Genomic DNA, 10,017 nt, shown 5'->3' with positions numbered 1-10,017 from the left:
GTCAAAGGAAAAAGTCAAAAGTCAAGGTCAACGGCCCATGTTGACCCAACACGCCGTGGTTCCCTTTTACCACGTCGTGTTTCCCCTTTATCCTCACAGACGGGAAAATCCCAGCCAATACGTCGTGTTTCCTTTAAAACACGTCGTGTTGCCTCGAGTTCCAACAGCTTAATACATTAAGTTGTTTCCTTCGACTCTAAGAGTTCCCAAGCTCAGATCTAAACCCAATAGAGACTTAGAAGGGTAAAGTTTCCGACTTTAACCATAGGGACTACCAAAAAGGGTCGAAAACTCAAACCCTAAGGCTTAATTGCACAAGGGTTAACCAATAAGCACTCAACTCATGAGGCAAAACCCCAAAACACAGATCTGGCCTCCTTGAGCTAGAAAACCACGTAAAGTTGCCAACTTTACGTTTATGCATACCTAAATGAAGCTCTTAAGCTTAAAAAGGAACTTAATGCATGCATGAGACCAATTCTTCTCATAAAGCTTGCAGCTTTAAGCTCAAGGGGTCCAATGCAACTCAAATTTGGAACAACAAAAACCCAACAATGACTTCTCACAATCTTCAACCCAAAAAGGGGCCAAAAACACAACAAATCACCAAATGAGGAGATCTAAACATCTACTAGTCAAGGTATGAACTTGGTACCTCAAAGAGACTGCAACAAGTGGAGAGATCCTGGATCTATGACCTTCCTTCCAAGCTAAGCACCTTCAATCTTAAAGCTTCCCTTAGAAATGAGCAAAATAATCACAAGAATCCACTCAAGGCTCAAGAACACCACCAAGTAAGCTTAAAGGATGAATTAGGGTTTTAGTGACAATGGAGGCTGGTAAGGAGACCAGCCATGAGGACTTAAGGCCTTTAAATAGGGTGTAACACCCTGAACATTAGGGTTTCCTTCCTAGCTTCCAACACGTCGTGTTTAGACACCAACACGCCGTGTTGACCTTAATGAGGATCGCGCTTTTCCTTAACTAGATATGTCGTGTTGGTTCCTCCAACACGCCGTGTCTAGTCCTCAAAATGCGATTCATTCCTTAGAATTTCTCCTCAAGATCCCGCGTGTTACAACATGAGATAGTTTCCATTTGATCTTTGGAATAATGTAGGATCAAGAATTACTCTTTGAAAACCAAAACGCTTCAGAAAATCAATGAGTGTATTGTACCAGGCACGTGGAGCTTGCTTGAGGCCATAAACAGCTTTTGGAGTTTGTAATAATAGTTCGGATATGAAAGATTCACAAACCCAGGAGGTTGTTGAAGATATACTTAAGTATCAAGTTCACCATTGAGAATATCACTTTTGACATCCATTTGGTAAACTTTAAAACCTTTATGAGCAACATAAGCAAGAAAGATTTGGATAGCTTCAACACGGGCAACACGAGCAAAGGTCTCGTCGTAGTTAAGCCCTTCAATCTAAGTAAATCCTTTGGCTACCAATCTCGCTTTGTTTCGTATTATGACTATGGCATCGTCTAGTTTGTTTCAGAAGACCCATCTTGTACCAACAACAGGGTGATCCTGAGGAGGAGGGACAAGAGTCCACACTTGATTTCTATCAAATTCAACTAGCTCTTCTTGCATGGATGTAATCCAATAAGAATGTTCTAAGGCTTCTTTGATGGATTTAGGTTTAACCATTGATATGAATGCCGAGAAGTAACACTCTTTTTGAATGTTAGCAGCATAACGAGTTTGAACTCCAGCGTTTAGATTTCCAATAACTTGATTCGGAGGATAATCCTTTGTCCAGATATGCAATCTCGGAAGTTCTTGTGCAGCAGATGATCCGATATCAACAATGGGGTTATGTTACTCCCTATGAACAATTTGAATTTGAGGATGATGCTCCCCCTGAACTTCTAAACCAGATATGTCAGCATCATCATCGTTCGGAAAGTCAAAGAAGTTGACATCATCTTCATTGTTGTTCGAAATAGGATCTTCAACGAATTGATCTGTTGCATCTTGAAATCCATTGACATTTAATTCGAGGGTTGGATGACTATTCTCCCCCTCAACCTGAGAAGGTTGAAATGGATCGAAATCAAATGTAGGAAAGGTTGGAGGCGGACCAGAGACATTTTGAGAAACCAGAGTGGCCAATTAAGACGGTCTTGATCAAGATTCCGAATCAAGAGCAGTTTCTATTGGTCTGAATAGACTTTTGAAATCACCTTCATTGATAATTGGAGGATTCAGAGACCCGGGTGGTGGAGCGTGGGAGTCCATGATATGTGTTGTAACATGAGTAGGAACTGAGTTGCGAACAAAATTTATCATCAAAAGTGATATCAAAACTTTCTTCAATTACACGAGTTCTACGATTCAGAACTCTGTAAGCTTTAGATTTGGCTGAGTATCCCAGAAAGATGGCTTCATCAGATTTAGGTTGAAACTTGGTGAGTTGATCACGATTGTTTTTGATAAAGCATCTACATCCAAAAATGTGCAAGAATGAGATACTCGACTTTCGACCATTCATTGCTTCATATGGTGTTTTGTTGAAACGACGGTTGATGATGCTTCTATTTTTAGTGAAGCAGGCTGTGGAGACGGCTTCGGCCCGGAGATAGAGAGGAATTTCAACATTGACCAAACGGCTTCAACTAGAGTTCGATTTCTTCTTTCCACAACACCATTTTGATGAGAAAGTTGTTTTTAATGCCTTTGTCGGTGAGAAACTTTTCAATGGTGGCATTTGTAAATTCATATTCATTGTCACTTCAAATTCTTCTGATAGGAAGTTTAGTCAGGACTTCAATGCCTTTGATGAAGTTGATAAGCTCGGAAGCAGTTTCTGACGTTAGCCTTAAGAAGAAAACCCAATGTGAACCTTGTGTAGTCATCAACAATCACAAGAATGTTGAGATGAACGAGCCTCTGATGCCATAGCTAACTTATGTCAGGAACGAACTTTGAGAAAAGACAAAGTTGAGGCTTTTCAATGATCATGTTGATGTATAGAGGATATATATTCTTGATGCGATCTGATCATATAAGAATTCTTTCCGATCTTCTGTCATAACATAGTTGTGCTTCTTGCAAAACTCAACTCACTAATATACATCAGTAAGTTGAGCGACACTGATCAGATTATGCTTGAGATCGGATACATAAGCCACATTTGAGACAAAAAAATTATTGTTGGTCAGGATACCATAAACTCGAATTTGAGAATTTGAATTATTTCCATAAGTGGCGTAACCAACATTTGGAGGAAGCTTCAGATCATGCAGAAAATCCTTCTGCCTGGTCATGTGCATGGAAAAAAGCACTATCAATATAACATAGTGTATCTTGTTCCGAAGAACAAAAAGCCTGCAAAATCAGTGAGTTTTGGAGTTTTTAGGCTCCGAGTTACATTTATGGACTTTAGCATGGGCTTTGGACTTGGTTTGTGATTTCTGAACAGTTGGTATCTTGGAAGGCTTTTTTCTGAGATTCTTTTAGAAAGATGTAGAATGTCAGGGCCTTTTCATTTATCCAAAAAACATACTCAACCATTGGTTGTTTGGGCACTGCTTTCCTCGGAGGAACAGTTTTCCGAGATATTGCTGGAAGAACTGTGTTCACAAGTGTTTCATTTGAGTTTTCGCAATTTTTCACTGCCCATTCAAACTTTTGTTTTGAACCTTTAAAAGGTTTCTGAACACCAATGTTTTAAGCATCTTTTCTTTTCTTTACTGCATTCGTAGACACATTTAATTTTAGAAACTGTTTTTGTTTAAAAATAGTGTCATCCGAGGTAGTAATAAACATAGAAGAAGATGTTTTCCGAGGAGAGTCGGTTTTCTTAAATGAGGTTTAAACAGTAACATTTTTCACACAATTATTGACAGATGTGTTCCGAATATCCGAACTAACAGGAATAGATGGCCTCTTAAGAATTTTAACAGGCATAAAGGTATTGTGATTCCTAGTAGCTGGACTGACTGTTTTAAGCACTTTCTTTTCGGATCTTTCAAGGAACCTAGAGCATTGCCTAGACCTAGTATCTTTTTCAAGAGTTTTCCTGGCTTCGGTCTTTGGATGAACAATGTCTTTCTTTTTCAACTATGGTTTCTTCTGAGAGTTAGATGATGGCTTGGAAGTTTGTCCAGCAGATGGATTGTTGAAACGAGGCATATTTGGAACTAGAGTCGATTTTGAGACTACCTTAGAGTTGGAGACACAAGAATCAGATGACATGTCATCATCACTCTTAAGTTTGGTATCACTATCAAGAGACGTCCAAAACGAATTTGATTGTTCCGAGTCCTGTCCGTTTGTCTCTGGAATGATTTCCTCAATAACACAATTGTTCGGAAGACCATAAACTCCAGTACTGCCTATGTTATGTAAGGATTCCGAAGACTGATTCAGGTCCACGGATATCAGAGGCGGAAGAGGCGTGGAATCAAGATATTTAACAGTGATAGGTTTCAACTCAGGAATCAATGATTGATATTTATTGGAAGTCTCATGAAGGGACGACAATGGTGAGACAGGGGTATCTGAATAAGTATGGTTTGGAATGTCTCCCATGAACGTTAGATTTTGAATTTCCTTCAGGGGAAGAGCAATAGGTTTCGGAAACTCGCTTTCGAGACCTGGTGTTTTTGAACAAAGATGACAAAAATTATGCGTCATTCTTTCATTAGCTTCAAGAACATCAATCAAATTATGCAAAGCATCGATTTTAGCATTAAGACGTTTGTTATCTGTTACCAGAATATTTCTTTCACTAATTGAAATTTCACATTTGTCATTTAGAATGATACATTCATCTCTAGCCATTACAAGTTCTCTTTCTAAAGATTCTATCTTAAGCTTGTGGTCTTCAAATCGTAATCTAAGACGGGTCAAATCACTATCCAACTTCTCAATAACTTATATGGAAAACTCATAGGTTTTATGAATAACTGTCATATCTTATTGAATTTGAGTTAGATAAGGTTCGCTAATAGACAAATCAAAATTATTATCAGTGATCATGGATTTTACCTGTTGGATGATGCTTCATCCAGGTGGATTGTTTGTTGCCATGTAGCAGTAGTTTAGCTCAACATCATTATCATCAACTTCCAAACCAGAGGACCAGTAACCTTCATCACACTCAATTGACTGTCTAGCCATTAGACACAAGTTTCTTGCAGATTTATCTTTACCCTCATCACCAGATGACCAATACCCATCAACATTCCTTGAAACCGTGGTGACAAAATCCTTTTCACTTTCATCAAGTTCTTGTGCTCTACGAGCATAGTAGAGAGAGTCTTTCACCTTTGGTTTTTGAGGAATTTAAGAAAAACAATCCTTTGCAAAGTGGTTTTCGAGACCACATTTGTGACATACAATCTTTGGCTTGGCTAGGTTCGGAACTTTCTGAGGTTCTGAGGAGCGATTCGGAATGTTGGATCGATGTGCTGGTGTATCAGAGGGTTTAGCGTAAGGTTTAGGATTGATTTGGTGAGGGGCTTGAAATCAGTTTTGAGATCGTTTTTAATTGGGGTTCCAAGGACGTCTGTATATCATAGATAGAAGTGCAAACTCTTGTTGGAAATGAAGTTCGGAATCAGCGGCTTCCGGATCAAGGTCTTCATCGTACGAGTAGTTCGGAATTAGAGGAACAGGTGGTACAAGTGGAGTGGGTCGTGTAGGCTGAACAAGTGGAACAGGTGGGATGGATCCAAAAAGATCTGAAACAGATGGGTCCGGAATCAGTGGATTGACCGAGCTTACTAACGCGAGAGGACCTCCTGAGAGTTCTTTCAACGTTTGATTCATGACCTTGCAGTTCGTCAAACAACTGATAGTTTCTTCATAGATCCATTACTCTGAAGACAAGAATTAAAATTTCCCCATCCTTTTCCAAGTTTGTTTATGGACTTGAGATTGTACTTGAGTGGAGTTCAGACTACTCCATGTGATGTCATGTTGTTCACCACGATTCTCTACCGATTTGATGCAGAGGCTACAGATTCACCAAGAGTTGTAGTGAAGGTGTCAAAGTCGTTTACAACAGATGTTAAACACTTATCCTTCATATTCTCTGACCCTTCGAATAAGTCTTGAAGTGTATCACAAATCTCTTTGCCGGATTTGCACAACTTTATGTGCTCAAAGAGAGAAGGAGGAACACCAAACACCATTTCTATGAAAGCGATTTGATCTGCATGAATCTTCTTAATGTCACATGTAGTTAGTGGTGTTGTTCGTGCCTCTTCTTGACTTATGAGTAGAGATGCACACAAAAACCGGATTGACCCATAGGATCCGATCCGGAAACCGGATTTGGTCAAAATTGGTTTTGACCGAACCGGTTCCGATTAAACCGGTGACCAGATTAAAACTGGTTTTAAAGTTCATACACAATATCGGATTGACCCCCGGATCGTAAACCAGATTCGACGAAAACCGGATTCAAAACCAGTTTAAAACTGGATTTTTATCTGACCGTTAAAAAACGGGCATTTTCGGAAAAAAAATCAATTTTTTTTTAACCGTTAGTAAGCTCCAAAAAACGGCTAGTTTGAATATTTCTTGACTTTTATGACCTTCTAAACACATATAAATAGATGGCATTTTCTATATTTCAATGTTACACAAAATTCTACTACTTTTGGACTTCTAGTTTCATAATACTCTACAAAAATGAGCTCGAGAAATTCTACCGCGGGTCAAGATTCGGATACAACGGTGGTGCAAATCATACCAACCACTTGGAATAAAGAAGTGTGGGAACATTATGGCTTGTGTTTGTTGTCGAACGGGAAGGAAAAAGCGAGATGCAAGAAGTGCGGGATGTTTTTGGGAAAAGATGGCAATAGTATGTTGAGGAGTCATGCAACAAAAACTTTTCTGGTTGTTAAAGGTCAAGGCGATCCGGATCAACCAAATATTACTCCCGGCGGGGCGATCTTTATTTACAACAATGATGACATTCGTGAAATCTTTTGCAATTTCGGCAAGTAAGTCGCACTTTTCTTAGACGTGATGCTATAAAGTATTGTGATATAGTCAAAAAAGATATGCAATTGAGATTTTTGAATATAAAAACTGGGGTTTCTTTAACTTGTGATGTTTGGTCCTCTACCGGAAGTTGTCCCAAAAGCTATCTTGTCGTCACGACACATTGGATAGACCTCTCTACTTGGGTAATGAACAAACAAGTTGTTGCTTTTGAACTTTTTGCGCATCCTCACACGGGGGCACGAGTATTTGCAATTTTAGTAAGCGTTATAGAGATTATAATTTAAGCGACAAAATCTTCTCTATTTCGTTTGACAATGCAAGTAACAATACCGCCGCCGCAAAAAGATTAATTGCAAAGTATAGACCTATTTTGGATGGCTTGTTTTTTCATACTCGATGTGTTTGTCACATTATTAATATAGTGGTACAAGATGGTTTAAAAATGATAGAATCGACGATTGAAAAATTCAAAAATGTGTTAACTAGAGTTTTTGGAAAAAAATAAAGCTACAATGAAAAAATATCGAAAGTTTGCAATTTCCATTAACGTAACTCCATATAGTCATCATTGGGATGTTGACACTAGATGGCGTTCGACGTGCATGATGTTTGAAAGTTTGACACGTCAGAGAATCACTTTGCAATTATTTTACGACACAATTTCAAAAGGAAAAAACCCGGTTTCGGATTTTGATTGGGATTTGATGGAAGAGTTCGTGGAAATGTTAACAGTTTTTAAACAATCAACCGCTTTTTTATCGGGCGTGTATTATCCTACAAGTCTGTTGTTACTAAATGAATTATGGTTGATGTCCGCGCAATTGGAGCGTTTTGAACAAAGAAGTGAAATATTTGTTTTGGTTACGAGACCAATGAGAGAAAAATTAGTCTAATATTTCAAAGAAATGTCACCACTTTTTACCTACGCCGCGACATTAAACCCATGTATCAATGTTACGGGTGTAGAGACTTTCATTACCAAAATTTCCATCTCTTTAAATTTACACAAAGATGACTCAAACTACATCCGTAACCAAATACACAATTTTAATAATACTTTTACTAATTTGTTTGACAATTACGGTACAAAATATGGCAATATGTCAAACACTTTTGCAAGTGTAACCGACTCTACTAGTGGTGCATCGGTCGTAGTGGGGGTCGAACGAATTTTCATATCGACCTCTATAACTACCTTTTGGAGGAACAAAACAAACGAGCACGTACATTAACTCCTAGTAGCGAACTTGAAATTTATATGGGGTCAAACTTTTTAAAATTCATGAGTGCACCACAATTTAAAATTTTTGAACTTTTGGCTTGGTGGAGAGAAAAGGAAGCATAATTTCCTATTCTCTCCGTCATGGCCCGCGATTTACTAACCGTCCAAGCTTCCACGGTAGCTTCGGAATCCACTTTTTCTTTTAGTGGTAGAGTTTTATCAAAGTTGAGGACGAATCTTACCCCGGTTGCGGTAGAGGTTTGCGTTTTCTTGAAGGCTTACTTGGATTCGGTGGAACGTATACAACACTTGGCATCACTAGATGGCCCACTAGCACAAAATGTTGAACCGGAGATAATCGATGAAGAATATGTACAAGGCTTATCAACACCTTCGGAAGTAAACAAAGATGATGGCGATGAAGACGAAGATGAAGAATATGGTATTGATGAGACCCCCAACCATTTGCGTGGCGGTTGAAGAACATTTTAGTGAAGGCGACACGAAGTGGAAGACCAAAAAACTCTTTCTACTTGACAAAATGTTATAACGCCACTTTATTATTATTATTAGTTAACTAGTTTTCAAACTCTTACTATTTCGACGTTTGATGTATGTTTTAACTATTTTAATGAGCCTATGTTGCATTTTGTGTTATATATGAGGTCCTAAATTTTTTTTTTTAATTGTAAATTTCGGATTGGATTTCGGATCGGATCCAAACCGGATCGGATTAAACCGATTCGGATTCGGGGAAGGGATAACCGGTCAAAACCGGTTTGAAACCGGATCGGATCTTTGATGAAACCGGATTTTGGTTGACGTCATCGAACCGGATCGGATCTGGATCCGGATCAGATCGGGTCGGATTCGGTGTTTGTGCATCTCTACTCATGAGGGTGGAAACATTATCTCTATCCATTTGTCTTACGGGAACATGAGGACCTTCTATCACTGACCTCCATATTTCTTCACCTTTTTCCTTACCAAGCAAAAATCTCTCCATTCTAACTTTCCAGTGATCATACTCTTCAACAACTAGAAATGGGACACGTGTTGGGCAACCCACGTTATTTTCTATTTGCATTGAATACATTTCTTGAGATTGATTAGAAGCAGCCATTGAAGTTAAGATATTAGAGCTGAAGTGGTATATAGAAGAACTTTTATCCTGAACACAAAAATGATTGAGATACCAAGGTAATCTATAACCAACTATAATATGTTCTTATGGATTCAAAGGACAACCACTTAGGCTCTGATACTAATTGTATATTCCCATTTTCTCGATTGGATTGGTGCGGAAAGATAATATCAAGAAGATAATCGTATATGACAAATGATGAACAAAATATGTGAGTAAACTGTAATGGATAGTTAGAGAGAATAAACATGTTACAAGAACAACTCTCATGGCTAGGGAGAATCCCCAACCTTTCAAGTCTACATAAGTGCACTCATTAAACAAAAATGACCACTCAACTCCACTTTATATACTAGTGGAGGGAATATGCTTTCATACAAGGGAATATTCTAACCTAATAAATCACTCATCATTGTAGAGAACTTTCATGCTCCAACAGAACTCGCTTACTCTTTAGATTTCGATTATATGTGAATTCCATGGTCCTTCATCATCACAGTGACAGTAAGTGAATGCGTTATCCTTAGCTAACGAAACTGTTATAATCAAAGAAGCAACCAAGAATTGAATCACTAAAATTTTTGACATTTCAGAATCCAGAAATGGGGAAATGAAATCGTCTACCCTAAAATCACAAATCTTTATACCAAGAAGCCTCCATTTATTCAAGGCAGAAATC

The sequence above is a fragment of the Lactuca virosa genome, chromosome 9 (assembly GCF_052849685.1).
Source record: "Lactuca virosa cultivar CGN04683 chromosome 9, Lactuca_virosa_CGN04683_v6, whole genome shotgun sequence".
Classification (NCBI taxonomy): Eukaryota; Viridiplantae; Streptophyta; class Magnoliopsida; order Asterales; family Asteraceae; genus Lactuca; species Lactuca virosa.
Note: the sequence above shows the minus strand (reverse complement) of the source record.